Source organism: Sus scrofa, chromosome 10 (assembly GCF_054392235.1).
Source record: "Sus scrofa isolate SSC_HxYL_T2T_F1_AM1 chromosome 10, Sscrofa_HxYL_maternal_Yorkshire_Landrace_v2.0, whole genome shotgun sequence".
Lineage (NCBI taxonomy): Eukaryota > Metazoa > Chordata > Mammalia > Artiodactyla > Suidae > Sus > Sus scrofa.
The window spans coordinates 82,917,956-82,937,543 of record NC_139392.1 but is presented as its reverse complement, the minus strand read 5'-3'; the positions used below and the strand labels follow the sequence as shown (position 1 = coordinate 82,937,543).

Here is a 19,588-nt window from a genome sequence, read left to right as displayed (position 1 = left end):
TGAAAGGACGCTGGGTAATCAATCCCCTCGGATGCTCAGACGCTCGCTTCTCTTACAGTAGCTGACTTTCTGACAAGCCACGGGCAAGAAGGCAGAGGATAATTAATTACGACCACCGTGCAAGCCTCCAAAGAAAGGTAAGGCCCCTGTGGCTGCTCCATCTGACGTATCAGGAAACTGAGGCACAGAATGAGGAGGGGCTCCGCCCTCAGGTCGACGTGCCCGCCATCAGGACCGCACAAACACAGGAAAGCGCTCACATCTCAGGTCTTCTCTTGAAGCTCAGCGGTGCCCCCACCACTTTCTCCGCGACCACATGCCCACATAGAAATCATTTTGGTTGTTTGGTGTTAATCAAAATTGACAGGCATGCAAATCACAGCCCAAGATTCTAGTCCTTTGAAATTGCTTTATTAATCACTGTATTTGTGAAGACTCAGAGAAAAATCTCAGTGGTAATATTCTAAGAGCCTTTGACAAGCTCAGAGTTGTCCTGTAATGATACGGAAGACAGACAGTGGTCAAGTCACTCAGTGATGGTTCTCTGAGAATGACCGTTTGGGTTTTTTTCTTTCCACGCAGTTGCCAGGGTTTTTGTGTTCAGGCTGGTAGATGTCACTCGGCTTTATGAAATGGGTGTGATTCGGCACAGCTGTGGTTCTTTGTCCTGTGCAGAGATTGTCTAAAAATTCTAGAGCCATGATACATCCCTGAGGCTGTATGGTATAACAGCTAGAAGGTGTTTTGGGGCTCAAAGTGCGGTGAAGGGGGGCCTGGCTCCGTCCCTCCCAAGTTTGCAGGCTGCTGTTTTTACAGATGTTCTCCTCGGCTCCCACCTTAATTTGAGTCAGGGGAGTTACTGGGAAATGAAACTGTATTTCCTCTGTGTCCTTCCTCCCTGCACAGTTGACTTCAGCTGGGAGCCCACAGGTGTCTACAGGCTGATGCTTGAGTTGTTTACCAATCTCAACCTGAAGGCGCGGTGGTTACCTGTTTTTCGCTGGCCCGAGAAAAGGGCTGCTCATAAGTGATGGGGGCGATAATCTGTGAATCTGGTGCATCTTACCTTTCCCTGGGCTTAAAGAGCGGTACCTCCTTCTTACGGAAAGGCTGAACCAGGCTTGGGCTGTCCTTACGGATCTGTGATGTGTGTCCCAGATTAAGATAACTTGCCACATGCCATTCAAACTGAACTGGTCCTTTTCGTGTTCCAAAGAAAAACCTTTATTCTGGAGTTCCCTGTTTGGTTAGGGGGACTAAGGGTTGGTCGTTGTCATTGCTGTGGCCCCAGAAACTTCTGCATGCAGCAGGGGTGGACAACCCCCACCCCCTCCAAAGAAACAGACAGACAAAACCATATGATGCTGTCAACAACAAAACCAAGATAGAACATTTTTACTGTTTCGAGTAAAACTAATAATAAAGATCATAAAACAAAAACCTTCCATGTATATTATTAGGCTTCCCTCGGTTCCCCTACATTGAACGAAACGAGTACAGTTTCAACAAATCTTAGCTTCTGAAGGGGTTTTGGGATATATTTCAACCTTCAGGTTGGCGTGGAAATTGTTCTCTTTAGACCAGTACCATGACCAAGCAGCCTCTCTTTAAGAGGTTCTCCGTTTTATTTCAGAACAGCTTTCATAGCAGATAAGCCACTGGAAAGACTTTTCTTTCGCTGGACTTAGCAGCGTTCCTTTCAGATGTATTCGCAAGGACAAGGAGGCTAAACTGCAAAACTCAGGGATAAGCCATCTCTGGGAACTAACAGCACAAGGGCCAAACACTGATAGATTTGATCAATCTCATCAACTGCGCAAAGAGAGAGCTTGTCGAAGGAGCCTGGGCACAGCCCCAAACCGATCCTTTCACAGGCTCAGTGATCATCTCAGGACAGTCGGGGAATGTGGCATTGCCGTCTGGCGCACACACAATGACACGTAGCATGTACCCGAATTAAGTGAATCGCTGGTGAATGGGTCAAGTCTCCCCAGAGCAACCACGGAACTATAATGAAAGAAAGTGATGACAGACAGGTTATAACATACAGCCAGCCAGTTTCTGAACACAGCATTTGGGCTGACTAGCCTTGGACATGGGAAGAATTATGTTGCTCAATTTACAACTTATTAAAGAGGGGAGAGAGGCCGTCGATACAGCTGGCTGGTTCTCTATCAAAGAAGACCAGGAGAGGTGATATTACAGAGCGTCTATTGAGCAAACTGTCAGGCGGTACTTAACTCACTTTTTTCCATACTTAATCATTAGACAAGGATGAATTTTCAAAAGGTTAAAAAAAAAAAAAAAAAAGACTGCAGCACTCTTAGTAAGCCAAGGCGTTGCTCTCTTGTTATCTGTAAAAGCTTAGACATGCTGGTAGAATCGGTTTCATTCCTTGGGCAAGGCAGTAATTACTTTTTCACATGGTGCATGTTTCTTGCGAGCAGTTGCCTGCGACATGCAGAATGGAATGTCTCCGGGCTGTGGAGGGGGGTGAATTGGAAATTTATGATAGTGTTTTATGCTAGTAGGTGAAATCTGCCCCCACATATAACACAGACTATTTCTGATTTGCCGGAAGATACACGCGGTACCTTAAGTACAGCTGGTGAACAGGCAGCCCCCACATAGGCACCAGCATTTGCTGAGTATGAACAGGGCCATCGCAGCCTAAAGGGACTTTATTTTGTGCCTCTGTGAATGAAATCAAGTTCATTATTGCTTTCAGTTGCAGGAGTGGGGGAGCTGGCAGACTCATGCCAGAGTCACAAATTAAAGCCTGATTTCTGTTCATCTTGCCGAGGCCTAATTTGCCTCATCCACAGAAAGGGAGAAGTTGTGTAAACTCTCACCAAGATTTCTTCAGCCCTTACAGCCTGTAATTTTATCTTCTTCGATGAATAATTTCAGCACCTAGCAGTGGGGAACAAAGGACATCAGAAAACCCTCAGAAGGCTTTGGTCTGTAAGAAGGCTTCTGGATATTATATTTCAGGAGAGGAACAGGCTCCTGGTTCCTCACTCCTGTGTAGGTGTGAATTAATCACCCCACCACTGACTCATCTGTGACCTTAGAGAGATTCTTACATTTCTTTCACTTTTATCATTTATAAGTGGTGATAACCTGTCTGACCAGCTCCCCACTAACCAGAACTCATTTATGAAATTTAATTAGATAACATCTTACATTTTCTATTCCATGGAAGTAAATATTCTACAATAATAACCAGCATTTATTTTTTAAAACAGTGCGTCAACCACCTATGCGCTGTCACACATAAATTAAACCCCCAGAAGGAATATTTTGAGTGCCCTCTGCCTTATGAATCAATTGCCACTTTTCTTTACCACTGTGATCCTTCTGATTTTTTTTTTTTCTGAATTTTCAATCTATTTATCAGAATAACTCACCAGCTTGGGCCATATTTCCTTGTCTCTTCAAGAGGATTTCACATGGTGAGCTGGAATTTCCTTCGTTTAAGATGCTTGGAAAATCTGCAGAAGTCTCGCCAGTGCATGTCTAGAGTGGGAGGACCCAGGCAAGAGCCGAAACTGCCATTATGCCTAAAGGATGTCTTTGGCAGGGCAGTAATTTATACCCCACATGTGAAAAGTGGGTGCCAAGCAGTTGTTCAGTCTATGCAGAAGCACATTTCGTAGAATATAAACTTCCGAGTCAGGCACCCCCTGGTGTGTTTCAGATCTGGGCAAGGGAGCCAGCATATCTCCAGAACTGCCATGTATGTGGGCGACCCCTGTAACTGGTGATTAATGAAAAACACAAACCGTTCCATGGAACTTTCCAAGACTGTTCAGCAACTGTTTGGTTTCTTTCCTCCTCTTTGATTTGACTCATCCATCCATCTAGGGACCCATTTAGATCAAATTTCAGCATTTCAGGATAATAAATTATGTCTCTTACATTAATAGCACCAGAACAAGATATGAAGCCACTGATGATTTTTTTATTTGACGGTAATTCTTCCAGAATTATTCTTGACCTGTAAAAACCCAGCCACAATTTTTTTCAGTTTTTTAATTGAAGTAGAGTTGACTTACAATGTTATGTTAGTTTCAGGTTTACAGCAAAGTGATTCAGTTATACATACATACTTGGTGTATATACATACCCATATATACACTGTTTATACATTTATTATTCTTCAGAGTCTCTCCCATTTTAGGTTATTACAAGGTATTGAATACAGTTCCCTGTGTTATGCAGTAGGTCCTCCTTGTGTATTTTATATATAGTTGTGTGTCTCTGTTAACCCCGTGCTCCTAATGTATCCTTCGCCCTCTTCCCCTCTGGTAACCGTAAGATTGTTTTTTCTGAGTCTGTGTCTGTTTTGTGAATAAATTCATCCATATCATTTTTTTTAGATTCCACAAAGAAGTGATATGAGATGATATTTGCCTTTCTCTGACTTACTTCGCTTCGTATGATTGTCTCTGGGTCCATCCATTGTCCACCGGCAAAAATGGATATTACTTCTTTTTTTTTTTTTTTTTTTTTTTTGGCCCAGCCATAATTTAGAGCAGAAAATAGATGATTCAGACCACCCGTTTAACGCATTCTGTGAGGGGGAATTTTCAGTTAATTTCCCATAAATACACAAAATTGAGAACTATTTTTCCCCAGGACTATTTTAGGAACTAGTCAAAAACTTCCACAGTGACCCTGAGTTAACCGAGCGATTTCTGGACCTGAAATATAAATCTGAAAGAGCCCGGGGTACCCCAGGCCGGTCTCCCCATCAGGGCGGCCTCGGGAAGAAGACCAGGAGGAAATGCGGCAGGTGGCCGGCAACTAGGACCCCAAAGGAAGGATTAAGGCAGGCCATTTTCTATTTTCTGTCTAGAAAAGGGTAGCATGAGGAACGATGGACCCTGAGCCATCAAGTCTGTGAAGGACCTGGACGCACGGGCGATGGGCGGGCACCGCCGAGGCAAATTGTGCCTCCGGGGCTGGCGTCTCCTGGGAAGCATCCCCTGACAGTGAGGGCTGGTAAACACCGGAGCCAGGTGCCCGGGAGGCTGAGCCATCTCCATCCTTGGCAGGTTTGGAAATGGTCGGCTGCTTATCTGCCGGGATCAAAGCTGTGGGGCAAGAGCTGAACCAACCCCGGGCAGGACCTGTTTTGAGTGGACCATCTCCTGGCGCTACAGTGGGAGGAAAGCTGGTCACATGGAAATGAAGAGGGCTCTCAACCGACTCTCTTTATCTATTTCCTTTTTCTGTCAAATTGAGATTTTTTTTTTCTTTTCTGAAAGGATGTATATCCTGAGGAAATTAACAATTTCTATTTGCCTTTGATAAAAATAGTGCAAACCACCGGTTTTAGAAGAACCTTGCAGGGAGGGTGGAAGACTTGGGGCGGGGCTGCCACAACCCAGTTATGAGCCCCCCCCCAGGTGTCCATCACTACAGAGGCCGGAGGGGGTGGGGCCCCTGTGCCAGTTTGCAGAAGGCCTGAGGTTGTTGGCCTGTGTGCTTCTTGCAAAAACAAAAGGGGAAAAAAAAGCGGAATTTGCGTTCTTACACAGCATTGGGTCACACAGCATCCTGAGTACTGGGGAAAGCCAGAGAGGCCTTTCCAGGCTACCCTTGGCTTTCAATCAGATGCTTCTAAGAAAGTGGCGTATATTTTTTATAAGCTTCCGGATAAGCATTGTATAGAGTTGTATTGCATCAAAACGTGTGGTTTTCACACATATTGCTGTGGCCATCACAGGATTTTTGCACTTATGAGAATATCTTGGGAGGAGAACCAAGAAGGAAATTCGAACCCCTCTCCAGACTTTTCTATGCACTCAGATGAACCTCCGGCCCACATGTGATCTGCCCCACTCTGGCTGTTCCCGTGCCTTAGACACTTGGGCTGTAGTTTAAGACGGAGACTCACCTGCAAAAAAGCAGGGCAGTCATTCCAGTAAGGACAGGAATCCGTCGTGTGTCTGTTAAAATACAGAGCGAAGTGTAACTTCAGGACCGTTTCTACAGGCCTTGCTGAGGGAAGCTGCAGCAGGTGTCCTTGGGGAGTGATTATTATCTGTTCTCTCTTGGTTGTTTTTTAGGGCACAATATGTAGTTTTCCCCTGGCAGCTGGAAAATTATGTTGTGGCAGGAAGGACATCATTCTGCCTGTCTTGAAAGGCTTTCCCCAAGGAGTCTCGAGCTGAGACTGTGTCGATAAAATGCACATAGAAGAGAAATATCTTTCTTTCTTTCCCTCTTTATATTTGGTTACACATCTTTGGAAGGAAATAAACTAAATATAGAAATAAAATAGAGAAGAAACTTGAGCACTTAATTTGAGATGGATAGGTTCTGCCTATAGAGTGAATGGACTCAATTATGGTAATTTCTATATAACTGTTTCCGACTCAAATGGAAATTGCCCCATTTGTAGATTGGAGCATCTTTCTGCAAATAAACCAACTGAACTTGTTCAAAAGTGTACATGCACACAGATCTGAAACCTCTCTGCAATTGACTGTGTTGGAGCTGGATGAAATCCTCAAGGGAACGAGTTAGCCTGCCTTCCTAGACCTTCCCAGCTCTCAAACGTTTTGTTTCAGAAGCTTTCTCTCTCTCCTCTCTACTAATGAACTTCAGTTTGTTATTTACTGTGCTCACTGGTAACCACAAGCCATTTCAAGTTCCCATCCCTAAAGATACCTACATTGGGGGTGGGTTTTTTTTTTTTTTGGTTTTTTGGTTTTTTTGTTTTTTACAGCCGCACCTGTGGCATATGGAAGTTCTCAGACTAGGGGTCAAATCAGAGCTACAGCTGCCAGGCTACGCCTCAGCCACAGCAACACCAGATCTGAGCCGCATCTGCGACCTACACTGTAGCTTGAGGCAATGCTGGATCCTTAACCCACTGAGTGAGGCCAGGGATTGAACCTGCATCCTCATGGATACTAGTCAGGGTCTTAACCTGCTGAGCCACAATGGAAACTCCCATTTCAGGTGTTTTAGAAGAGCTCCTCTAATTATGCTCCATGAAGGGAAGGTAGTAATCAGGTAACTGATTAGAACCCTCTGTGAACAGACCAGGCTTTAGAAATGAGTGCAATAAAACACATTCTTAGATGCTTTTTGGACAAATGGGTTCCTCTGACAAATATTGTTCCCCTTTCCTCCTCTGAGATCTGAGACTAAGTAGAGCAAAGTGTATAGGCATTGTATTCTGGTACATAGAGCTGTGTTTGAATTTCAGCCTACCATGTCTGAGCTGTGTGACTTTAAACCAACTGCTTACCATCTCTGAGCCTCAGATTCCTCCTCTATGAAATGAATGGTCTCCTCTCTTCCTCACAAGGTTGCAGGGAAGATCAACTGAGAGGATACAGAGGAGGCACGTGGTGCAAAGTAGGCACCTGGGACTGTTGGTCCCTTGGAAAGGGTATGTCCCAACCCCAAACTTGTAGGAAGACTCATGGAAGAAAACTGGAAAGAAAACTAAGGGGAGAGTAGATCCTAACACTGACGCAATAGCCTGCACCCAAACCCAGGGGATGACGCCACCTTTCTTCCTGACTTTTTTCTCTTACCTCCTGGATCTTTGCTGTGAGTTTCCAGATGCAGAATCTGGTCTAACTTCTGAAACGTGCAACCCTCAATAAATCGACCCAACTCTTCTACTCGTTTTTCAGAATTGAGAATGGCAAAGACCACATGCTTTCCTAACCAGTTCCCACATTCATGCATCTTATACTCTTTTTTAAAAAATGACCTTCTGGCCTGATCCATCTGGAAGGCTGCGTTAAACTTCCTGGGCTCCGGGTCGCCTGGGGTCAGCTACATTAATAGCCATCCCCTTCTCTCGACCTTCCTGGGAATTTTAAAAACCTCCCGGATACATGATGCTGAGCTCCGAGGACCCTACTTCCTACTTCCAATGGACTGTGGAGATTGTGCTTTACCAACTACCAGCAAGGCTGCATTACCTCCTTGTGTTTCTCCTTCCAACTCCATCAATTTATCCTATGTCATTCAATAATCCGGGAATTTGTGAAATCCCGTGTGTATGAAATATTTCCCATTGATTAAATTGCTCATTAAAACCAAGTCCTTCTTCAGGAAAGGCTCTCCTAGGAAGGTATTGATTGGTCTCCAAGTAATTGGTATAGTTATTGAACATACACTTCAAAGCATCATCTCAATGAGTTTCCTACTACAGATAAGGGACACTGAGGACGGGAAGGTCCCAAAGGCACGGGAAGGTAGAATGCAGAACAAGCTCAGAGCCCGAACTCCCTCCGCTGTCATCTCCACAGACACCAGCACAAACCATTCCTTCTGCTACTGGAATAGCATCTGCGGTGGTGGTTCAGAGAAACTCAACCCTGAAAAATACTCTTCTAAGGGAATGAGTATGAGGTTGCTTCACTTCTACATGACATCTCCATTGACTTAGAACACATGCCAAGCTGAAGAAAATTCTAGAATTCTCAGAAAGAAGGCTTTTTTTCTCTGGGAGCCAAATCACCATGACGGGTGTTTTGGAAAGTCAGCAGATCTCCCCTAAAGTTGAATGGGTCCTCTGGGAATTCAAAGCCATGATTAGGAGCAAACCGCTGGAGTCTTCTCCCTTTGCCGGGAGTGCTCTTTGATTGCAGTGCACAGAATTTGTCTCCTTCTAGAAGAAGACAGCAGGTCTCGGGGTCCTTTGACTTTGACAAAACTGTATAGGAATTGTATAGAAATTGTTCAGTTTCTCTCCAGCAATTTCCCAAGTCTGTGCTATGATTCAGAAACAAGATGGCAGAGTCGGGCAGAGATAGGACTGGGACAAGGATGACATTGGCACCCACAGGGGCGGTGTCGGTAGCAATGCTGGCATGTCGAGTACCAACTTGAAGGGGCACTGAGCTAATAATGCACTTGAGACACCCTCATATGAAAAGCAAGAAAGGCTGCATGAGACTCAAGAGTTAGGAAAGCAAAAATCCAAGAACAAAATATTCAGGGCCAAGACCAAGATGCAGACCTGGAGCGAAACAGCGATTGTTGAAAGCACTGATCCTGGACATGATGAAGAGAAACTGCCAGTTGCAGAGGAAGATGTGTCTGAACATTGCATACATCATCCAGCATGTTTCTATGGAGTTTAACCAGAACAGAATTGGCTCTTCCCAGCACACTTATTATCTAAACTGCTAAATGAAAAATCCCTGTTGACTCCCGAGCGTGGGAAAACTCATCTGCTAGGAGTCCAGGTTCAGACGTGAATCCAGGGCACCCCGTCTGGTGATGGCTCCCACCTTCCCCCGTCCGCTCCTCTGCAGTGTGACTCCATCATTCAGAGGCACAACTGACCACATGCAATGAGAAGGAAGTAAAACAGGGCAGCCTGTGGGTTCCTCTCACTCAGGAAAACAGCAACAACTCAAATGCTGAGTAGATGCCAAAATGGGAGCTCAGAGCTGTGTGGAGGGTTCTCAAGTTCCTTGACCCATAAGACAGAATCAGTCTGGGGAGGGCAGAATTCTTGGATCTGGCCACCACATCTGGAGGGTCTTTTGCCTGAAGACCGCTTAGACACGCTGACAGCTATGAGACTAAGTTCTCCATCAGGCATGTTTTTCAGGATTGCTTTCTACTTTCATGGCAAAGTAGGTTGGGGGCAGTGGGAAAAGCAAAGATGGAGAGACTGTAGCTCGTGTCCTCACAGGGCTTACAATCTGGCTGGTGACACAAAACACATTGACCTTGAAGATGAAGTGGCATCCGCTGCCCGCGGGGTGTGATCAAGTACCGACCCCAGTAGGTGATCAATCAACCGGCATGTCAGGATGTTAATCTGCTCACTGGTCCCCCAGCCACAGCTCAGCGCACAGCGACCTGAGTCAGGATGCAGGGAGGCTGTGGCTAAAAATGACTTGAGGCTTTTTGTATATAATCAGGCAGAAAAGCAGCTACAGCAGGGAGGGCCGGGGAGACCAGGCGAGAGGGGGAGCCCCCGGGAGCCCCCCCACCCCCGCTGCTCACCCCTCCCTGTGCCCCTCCCCCCGGGACGGGGCGGGGCGCCGTCGCCCACCCCTACCCCCCCCACCCCACCGGACAACGGCACCTTGACTGTCCCTCCCCGCCACCCGCCACCCTTTGTTGAGACGGGTCCTCCCATCCCCCACCTCATTATAGAGAAGAGGTGTATTTAAGTTCTTTTCAAATTTTCTCTCGGCGCTTTTCAGTTCTGCTTTTTGGCTTGTTCTCTCTCAAGCTCATTAAACACGATTGAAAATATTTTACCTTACCTCTTTATTCGTTCCGTTCTTTAAAGTTTCCCCTTCCCCACTTGTGTTTTATTATCACCTCTGCATTCTAATCATGTTCCCAGCTGCAAATAGCATCACAGCCCTGTTTTAGCAATAGGTTTCTTTTTCTTTTATCTTCTAATTGGAATTTACCTTCAAAACCTTCCAAGACTCCTTCCTGCAGACTCCCCCGTTTTTTATTACCAGCCTTCTCTGTGATTCAAACCCTCTACTGTGAAAGCTGTCTCCCTTCGGGAAGCCAAACACTAGCTTTTTCTGTAAGTCTCTATTCAGTTCCTCATTTCTTAGAACGGCCCATCTTAGAACCTGAAATGCCCCATCAAGTGCAGAGCTTCTGTTGTAAGGGAACCAGCTAATTTCTATAGGATGAAGCAGGACAGAGGTCACCTTGATTCAGCCATGGAGTCGGCATCGATGAGGGAGGGTTGGAAGCAGAAAGAACAGTTTCTGTTTTCAAAAAGAAACTACACTTGATTACAATGGTCTCCTATGTTTTTTGGGTTTTTTTTTTTTTTCCCTAAATAAGAAACTGAAAATAGAAATTTTGCCTGTTCTGTGATTTGCCAGTTAGCAGGGTCCAGATGGTGGGGAACAATAGTCGATTTAACTCTGCACAAAAAAGAAAGTCAAGTGTGAGTGTGTGCGCCCATGACTTAAGGAAAGGCCACTGATGACTGTCCCCAGCTCGGGGCCATATGGGGAACAAGGAGGAACTTGTCCCCACAGAACATGTGCTGTGCTTTCCAGGAATGGAAATCGCCAGGCAGGCTGTAGGACAGCAAAGAGGGGGTTGAGCCTTCTCCGGGGCTCTCTCTGACTTTTCCCACCAATGAGAAAAAGTGCCAGGGATCTGTCCTAACGAGGCACCTGCTGCCTTTAGCAGTAGCACTCAGGGAAGGGCAGGGACTGGGGGACAAGCCTGGGAAGTGAATTCTGAGAAATTTCTGGGGAGTGGGGAGGAGGTAGGCCGAGGGACTGAGCGAATCCACCATTGCACTTACCTCGAACGGACATCTGTTCTCACCACTTGAGATTCCATGGTCTGTGCTCAGGACACCTGCAATTCTGACGTGACAGAATCAGCAGGTTGATATTCTTTAACTGTTACAAGTGTTTTTCCCTTTAATTATCAGGTCAACTGAGAAGGAAACTAGGGTACTGAAAGGTGTATAAGTCATAGACAGAAATGAAGATGTAGGATTCTCCGTGGGGGAACCCAAAAGGCCCAGGCTGGTGGGAAATAGCTCGTGTTGAATGGTGATGCCATACATCTTAGAAAGTCTCTGGAGCCAAACTAGTGGGGCTTTCATATCTAAGAGCATCACTTACATCTTTTTTAACCACCCCACCCAGGCTCTATTTAGGTTGTGGCATTAGCATGCAGCATCGGTCTTCAGAAAACTGTAGTCAGCAGCTGAGATCCTCTTTCTGGGCCTTTGGAGTCATAGGGAAGGTCCTTACCCATAGTGGCTGATTGATAAATAAGTAATAAATGACTACACCCTTCACCAACATCAGAAACTAGTCAACATTTGGTTTGTCCCTAGATGGCTGTGTTTGGGCTGGGGGCATTAATGCATGCAGTTACTGCCCTGAAGTCTGTGATTCTGTGTGGTCAGGCCTGGCCTCTGTGCTTCCAGATGGACACAGGGCACCAAGGGGATCCAGCAGCATGGGCATGACCACTGAGAAGGATGGGGAGGTCCAGCCTGGGAAGCAAAAGTGGTGAACCAAGGGCTCAGCCATAGCTACATCTCTCTCAATGTGGATGAGTGTGTAGGGGTTCAGAGAGAATGGATCATTTGCTTGAGGGCACATATTCAGTACCTGGTGAGGCTGTGATTTTCTCCCAGGTCTCCAGACTCACGAGCATTGCATGCTAGTGCCTTCTCCTACGATCCATGCACACACGAATGGATTCCAAAAAGCATACACAGATGCATAGTCATTCCTTGAGAGGCCAGATACCCCCCCATGCACTGGCTCTTCCCAAGCTCTACGGGACGTGATGCTGGCTAGAAGTCGTTATGAGGAGTTTCTCTGTAAAGTAGATCTGATATAATGTCAGTCTTCAAACCTCCTCTCTAGGTATACAGGTAGGTAGAGACCATTTTCACTAACAGGATAGAGAATGATGCTAGTTTTACAAAAAAGTAATATAAAATGTACAAAGTATTCATTCAACTCAACATCCAAAAAGCAACTAAAAACGGGCAGAGGTTATGAATAGGCATTTTTCCAAAGAAGACATAAAGATAGCCCATGAAAAGAGTCTCACCATCATTAATCGTCAGGGAAATTCAAGTCAAAACCACAATGAGATATCACCTCACACCTGTCAGAATGGCTATCATCAAAAAGACAAATAATAAGTGTTGGAATTCCCGTTGGGTCTCGGTGGTAATAAACCCGACTAGTACCCATGAGGAAGTGGATTCCATCCCTGGCCCACTCAGTGGATTAAGGATCTGGCGTTGCCATGGGCTGTGGTGTAATCACAGACGTGGCTTGGATCCCGCGTTGCTGTGGCTGTGGTGTAGGCCAGCCGCTGTAGCTCTGATTCGACCCCAGCCTAGAAACTTCTATGTGCCGTGGGTCCAGATCTTAAAAAAAATAGGCAAGTGCTGGTGAGGGTGAGAAAAGGAAACCCTCATGCGCTGTTGGTGGGAACGTCAAAGGGGGAGCAGTCACTGTGGAAACAGTGCGGAGGTTCCTCAAAAAGTTTGAAAATAGGGAGTTCCCGTCGTGGCGCAGTGGTTAATGAATCCGACTAGGAACCATGAGGTTGCGGGTTCGGTCCCTGCCCTTGCTCAGTGGGTTAACGATCCGGCGTTGCCGTGAGCTGTGGTGTAGGTTGCAGATGTGGCTCGGATCCCACGTTGCTGTGGCTCTGGGGTAGGCCGGTGGCTACAGCTCCGATTCGACCCCTAGCCTGGGAACCTCCATATGCCGCAGGAGCGGCCCAAGAAATAGCAACAACAACAACAACAACAACAACAAAAAAGACAAAAGAAAAAAAAAAAGTTTGAAAATAGAATTATCCTATGATCCAGCAATTCTGATTCTAGGTGTTTTTCCAAAGTAAACAAAAAAGCTAATTTGAAAAGATACATGCACCCCTATGTTCACACACACAATGTAATATTACTCAGCCATAAAAAGAATAACATCTTGCTCTTTATAATAACATGAGTGAATCTGAGGGTATTATGCTAAGTGACATAAGTCAGACAAAGACAAAGACTATGATTTGACGTACAGTTGGAATCTAAATAGCTAACGTGATTCAAACTTCCAGCTACAAAATAAGTAAGTCACAGTTTTGCAATATTCAGTGTGAAGAATATAGTTAGTGAAAAATAAATACTCTGTGAATGTTTATTCCTAAATCCATAATAGCGCTTTTATCAAATCTCCCACGCGAGGGAGAAGGCTCCCATGGAGCACAGCTGGATGGATGGATGGACAGGAAAGGCAGAGGAAGCAAAGTTAATTCCTAGGACACCTGGCTTTGTTTATCGGGTACTTTATGGAGGCTTCCAATCCATTTATCAAGTAATTTTCCTGCGCATTCCTCTCCTTTTTTGGAAAGCGTTTCACCACTCTCTTCTTCTGCATCCTACTGTTCTTACATTGACCACTCATTGATGATTTAATTAAATGTGTCTACCTAACGTCTCGAAATAGCCAAAGAAATCGTTTTATAAAAAATAGCATGAGGTTGAGTTCCCATCATGGCACAGCAGAAACGAATCCAACTAGGAACCTTGAGGTTGCAGGTTCGATCCCTGGCCTCATTCGGTGGGTTAAGGATCCGGTGTTGCCGTGAGCTGTAGTGTATGTCGCGGACACGGCTCGGATCTAGTGTTGCTGTGGCTGTGGTGTAGGCTGGCAGCTACAGCTCTGATTCGACCCCTAGCCTGGGAACCTCCATATGCCGTGGGTGCGGCCCTAAAAAGACAAAAGACAAAAAAAAAAAAAAGTAGAATGAGGAAATGAGAGTGAATAGCAGCTTAAAATGATATCCAGCCAGCTTTCAATTTCCTTATTATGCTGGCAGAAACAACGCGATTACAAAAAGAGACTCCACATAAGTCGCTAAAAATATTACGTTAACCCTCTCTCCAATCACCTGTTTAACCTGTAATAATGTTTATTCTATTAACTGTGACTTAATGAGTTTCAAAATGGGCAAACAAATAATAAGAGGTAAAGAGAGAAATTAATCAAAAGGAGAGAAAAGACAGACGATGCCATACTATGCTCTGGATATTATGTATATTATACACAGTTGTATAGTATATTTAATATAGAATGATATGTTGTATATTATACATGATTATGCTTTATATGCTCTATATTAATATGTAAAATAGACACCATGCAACAGAGTAAATTGAATCATGTAGCCAATGTATATGTGATAATTTACTTACATAATCAGTCTGAAGATGCTGACTCAGTTTTAATGATTTGTTGAAATCATGTATCCAAGAATATATGCTCCAAAGTTCCACTCTATTGATATAACAGAAAAAATTCCTATTATCATAACGAAATTGTGCTGTGTATACATTTCATTCCAAATCTTTACTCCACCCTATCTAGCATTATTTAATATTTTGCGTAATTTCTAGAGGAAAACTTTTATTTATTAAATTCTGTATACTTTGATCTTATTTTATTTCTTTTAATTAAATGGATTTCATATCTATAATTATATAACCGCCATTACAACCTAATTTTTTTTTTTAATGTCTTTATAGGGCCACACCCACACCATATGGAGGTTCCCAGGCTAGGGGTCTAATCAGAGCTGTAGCCGCTGGCCTACACCAGAGCCACAGCAACGTGGGATCTGAGCTGTGTCTGCAACCTACACCACAGCTCATGGCAATGCCAGATCCTTAACCCACTGAGTAAGGCCAGAGATCGAACCCACAACCTCATGGATGCTAGTCAGATTCGCTTCCACTGGGCCACAATGGGAGCTCCTTTTTTTTCTAACTTTAGAACACATCCATCCCAAACCCTGAATCAGCCCATACCTCCCCTGCACCTGTCCCCTTTGGTAACTATAAGTTTTTCAAAGTCTGTGAGTCTGTCTCTGTTCTGCAAATAAGTTCATTTGTATCCTAAATGCAAGAATTTGATCTTATTCTTTAGGACCCCCAGCTTGCTCTTTCCCTGTGTATCCCGTTTCACATGCGCCCTATATTTTGTGGAGTTGCCTCCCTTGTGAAATCAACCAGAATCGTCCAAAGTACACAAGGTGGAGATACTCAGGTTCATCTCGGGAAAGGAAGTTGAAATCTGGGTTAGTTATTAAAACAGCCCCATTTTGACTGCACTTACTTGAGAATTTTACCTGCAAGGGTGTTGAGTGTTAGCTTGAGTTAGATTGAAGTGTTTGTTATTTTTAGATAACCAGCCTTAAGGAGACCCCTTTGGGCATGCTGGAGAATTCCCCAGCTAGGCATTGGTGGGAAGAGGGCCCAGCTCCCACTGCTGAAACTGGAAAGGGCAACTTTCCCATCCCCCAACTTCTAGCCACAAGGCACAAGCACATGGCCTGGAATCAGCCAGTTGGGGTTTTGTTTTGGTTTGTTTGTTTTTTTGGATTTTTTGTGTGTTTTGGGGTATTTTCGGCCATAATATTCAGGGCTGTGATGTGGAATCTTTCGTTCTCAGAACAGGGATTGAACCTGACAGTGAAAGCATTGAGTCCTAACCACTGGATCACCAGGGAACTGGCCAGTTGGGTTTTAAAACGGAAGGCAGTGATCAGAGTGGAGAAGAGACGCTCAGACTTTGGCAGACCCAGGGTTCTGCAGGGGTTCCAAGGTGGCCCCAGGGTCTGCATGGCAGTGCCAGGGCAGCAGTAGTACCCAGAACGAGCCTACCCAGTTAGTGCTGGGGCATAGCCGTGGCATGGCTCCTGCTGCCAGCTTCCCTTGGTTTCCAGCCATTTAGTTCCTAAGTCTCTCCACTGATGCAAGGGTCCCCAGCATCACCCAACCAATTGCACTCCCGCCTAAGTCAAGCAGAATTTGCTTCTCTTACATAAAACTAAAAGCCCTGAAAGTATACTGTAGATAGATCTTTTTCTGAAATTTGGGTTTGGTCCCAGTGCAACATTTGTTTCCACAGTAATATTTATTCTATACGGAGCAAATCCTAACTCAGAGGTGGGGACAACATTTGAACTAATAATAATACTGAATTATGCATATTTTCTAAATGCATTATTATTCTTTTCAAATGCATGAGATGATGGGAATGAGTTTATTCTAGTTCCTGAAGGAAAATCATATTTAAACAAATACATTGAGGGAGTTCCTGTTGTGGGGGAGCAGAAACGAATCCGACTAGGAGCCACGAGGTTTCCGGTTCAACCCCTGGCCTCGCTCAGTGGGTTAAGGATCCAGTGTTACCGTGAGCTGTAGTGTAGGTTGCAGATGTGGCTCAGATCTGGTGTTGCTGTGGCTGTGGTGTAGGCTGGCAGCTACAGCTCTGATTGGACCCCAAGCCTGGAACCTCCATATGCTGCGGGTGCAGCCCTAAAAGGACACCCACAAAAAAAAAAAAAGCATTGAAAATGAGCTCTGTTTATGGGAGGGATCGGGAGCTTGGGCTTATCAGACACAACTTAGAATAGATTTACAAGGAGATCCTGCTGAATAGCATTGAGAACTATGTCTAGATACTCATGTTGCAACAGAAGAAAGGATGGGGGAAAAACTGTAATTGTAATGTATACATGTAAGGATAACCTGACCCCCTTGCTGTACAGTGGGGAAAAAAAAAAAAAAAAAGAGCTCTGTTTAACAAATAAATTGTTAACAAAGAGCCACTCTTAGGGTTTTAAGAATACCTCGGAAGTTTGGTATCTCAGAGGATGTCCATATCCTGGAGCCTTTTTTTTTTTTTTTTTTTTTTTTTTTTTTTGGTAATACTAAATCAGTGAACAGAACCTCCGAGGCTGGGAATTTTTTTTTATGGCCACACTTGCCACATATGCAAGTTCCCAGGCCAGGGACTGAATCTGAGCCACAGCTTCGACCTATCCTGCAGCTGTGGCAACGCCAGATCCCTTAACCCACTGCGTTGCTGGGCGGCGGAGTGAACCCACACCTCTACAACAACCCCAGCTGCTGCAAGTCGGATTCTTAACCCACTGTGCCACAGCGCAAATCCCAGAATTTGTTATTAAGGAAATCAGTGCGGGAGAAATCAAGCTTTTTTTCCCCTCTTGGTTAAGGCTTTGTTTCCTCCGCAGGGGAAAGGGCGGGTAACAGTGCTTGTTTGAAATGTAAAGTATCCCCGGGTAAGTGAGAGATTTCTGAGCTGGAAGGGAGTTGGGTTGCTAGACATTAGGAAGGAAAATGAAAGGAAAGGAGACGGGGAGGATCGTGTTTGAAAGAGTGATGTAAATACTCAGGCGATAGCCCAGCCCCGGCGGGGGCGTGGCGGGGGCGTGGCCTTCGGGGGGCGGGGACAGAGTAAAGAGCTCCAGGGACGCAGGAGGAGCCTGGGATGCTGGGAGGGACCGAAGGGAGATCTTCCGTGGGGAGTGGATGGCCTCGCCGCCGTGTTGTCCGGGGCCAGGATGGGCCGGACGTCAGCTCAGCTGATGCCAGTGTTGTCGTCCATTTGAAAGCTGTGAAACTCCAATTAATTAGAATTTATTGTGGTGTGAAAAGCCTCCTCTGGGGGGGCGCAATCCACTTAGTGTTTTAAATCCGGTTCATGAGATTAGTCCAGCCCCTCAGGGTTCCAGATTCAGGCTGAGGATCATTTCGTCATTATTTGCTGTACAGCTTCCGCCTCCAAGCTGTGATTCAGACACGCCCGCACTTGGCCTCAGAAAGGACCTCATGCACCCCTTGTGCTGGTCAAGAAATGCAGAGCGCTGGCTGGGTGGTGTTTATCATGGCTATTGTCGTTTTCACATTTTCTCTTCATGAAGCCGTCCTCAGATCATTCCTCACCTGGACTCCTCCTGAAATTCCTGGCCCTCAACAAACCGCTCTCATTTGCTTTTTTTCCCCCTGGACTCACCTGTTTATTTTATAAGAAATGAAGGAAGCTTGAATATGAGTGTCTGACAAGCACAAAAAAGCAGCGAGAGTCCAGATGCTCTAAATTTAACAAGCCAGAGAGGCAGATTCCCCTGGGACTTGCCTGCCTCCTGAGGTCAGACCCCCAGGGCCCTCCTGAGAGGCCTGTAGGCCCTGGGGCCCATCACCCTAGGTAAGGCTTGGTGGGGTGACCATCTGGTTGCACATGGAGTCCCAGGGGAGCTGGGGGAGCAGGGGGACAGACTAAAAGCCAGCCGTCTGCCTGGACACCCCCTGAGATGAGACTCTTAATCTTTGGTGCCCTTCTATGTTGCAGAGAGTGGCTTCCAAATTGCAGATTATTTTAATATCTCCCTCAGAAAACATTACACCGTGCAAAGTATACCACCTACAGCATCAGCAGATCTGAGTTTGCATCCCAGACATCCGCCCCTCAGCTCAATAGCCTTGGTCCAGATCTGAGCCTCTGCTTCTCTGTCTATAGTTAGAGGCTAGGAGTTCCCAGGTGGCCTAGAGTTAAAGATTCAGCGTTGTCCCTGCTGTAGCTCAGGCTTGATCCCTGGCCTAGGAACTTCTGCATGCCATGGGTGTGGCCCAAATAAATAGATAGAGAAATAATAAAATAAAGAATGAAATGGGGCTCATGCCAGCATCATGGAATTTTGTAAAGATAAAGTAATATCTGCAAGATGCCTGGCATCTTATGGGTGCAAAACAAAAGTCCGTTTTTTAACCTTTCCTTTCTCTTTCACTGCGACATTTTAAGAATTCATGCAGTTATTAAATAATGTGTGAATGAACGTATTTGAAAAACTGATATGGAAATACGTTGTGTAATACAAAGAGCAGCATTAAGTATAGAGCATGTTGAATGCTTAAAGCACTAGATAAAGTAGAGATGTTTCATTATTAATTATTATAGAAATTTGTTACATTGATGTTGTCCTCATTTGCTCATCTTAATAGAGCACAGTATTCCCAAAGAAGCTATTACTTAGCATTTTTATTTGTTGAAAGTAATCCCGAACTAGATATTCAAAGGAAGCAGATCATCTAAAAGTCAATTCTAAGAAGTCAGCTTCCCTTTGAAATGCATTTCATGTCACTAGGGGGACAAGAGCCTTGAAGGCAGAAACGTTAATTACTCCTTTTCATATCCCCAAATCCTGGCTCACTGAAGGTGTCCTATAAGCAGTTTTCGAGCTGAATCTACAAAACAAA

The 19,588-nt window shown here is 45.1% G+C and overlaps 2 long non-coding RNA genes across 2 annotated transcripts in view; one reads left to right on the top strand and one right to left on the bottom strand.

The window, feature by feature from the left end:
• LOC106505184 (uncharacterized) overlaps positions 1-19,588 on the top strand; it is a 68,986-nt gene that overhangs the window by 4,995 nt on the left and 44,403 nt on the right. The window contains exon 4 of the long non-coding RNA XR_001299339.3: positions 59-137. This is a non-coding gene — a long non-coding RNA (uncharacterized LOC106505184). The remainder of the gene's footprint in view (positions 1-58; positions 138-19,588) is intronic.
• Positions 1,201-11,353, bottom strand: LOC110255704 (uncharacterized). Its single transcript, XR_014818076.1, has 3 exons — positions 11,288-11,353; positions 3,411-4,000; positions 1,201-2,913 (listed from the first exon to the last, which is right to left on the bottom strand). It is a non-coding gene; the product is annotated as an uncharacterized LOC110255704 (long non-coding RNA).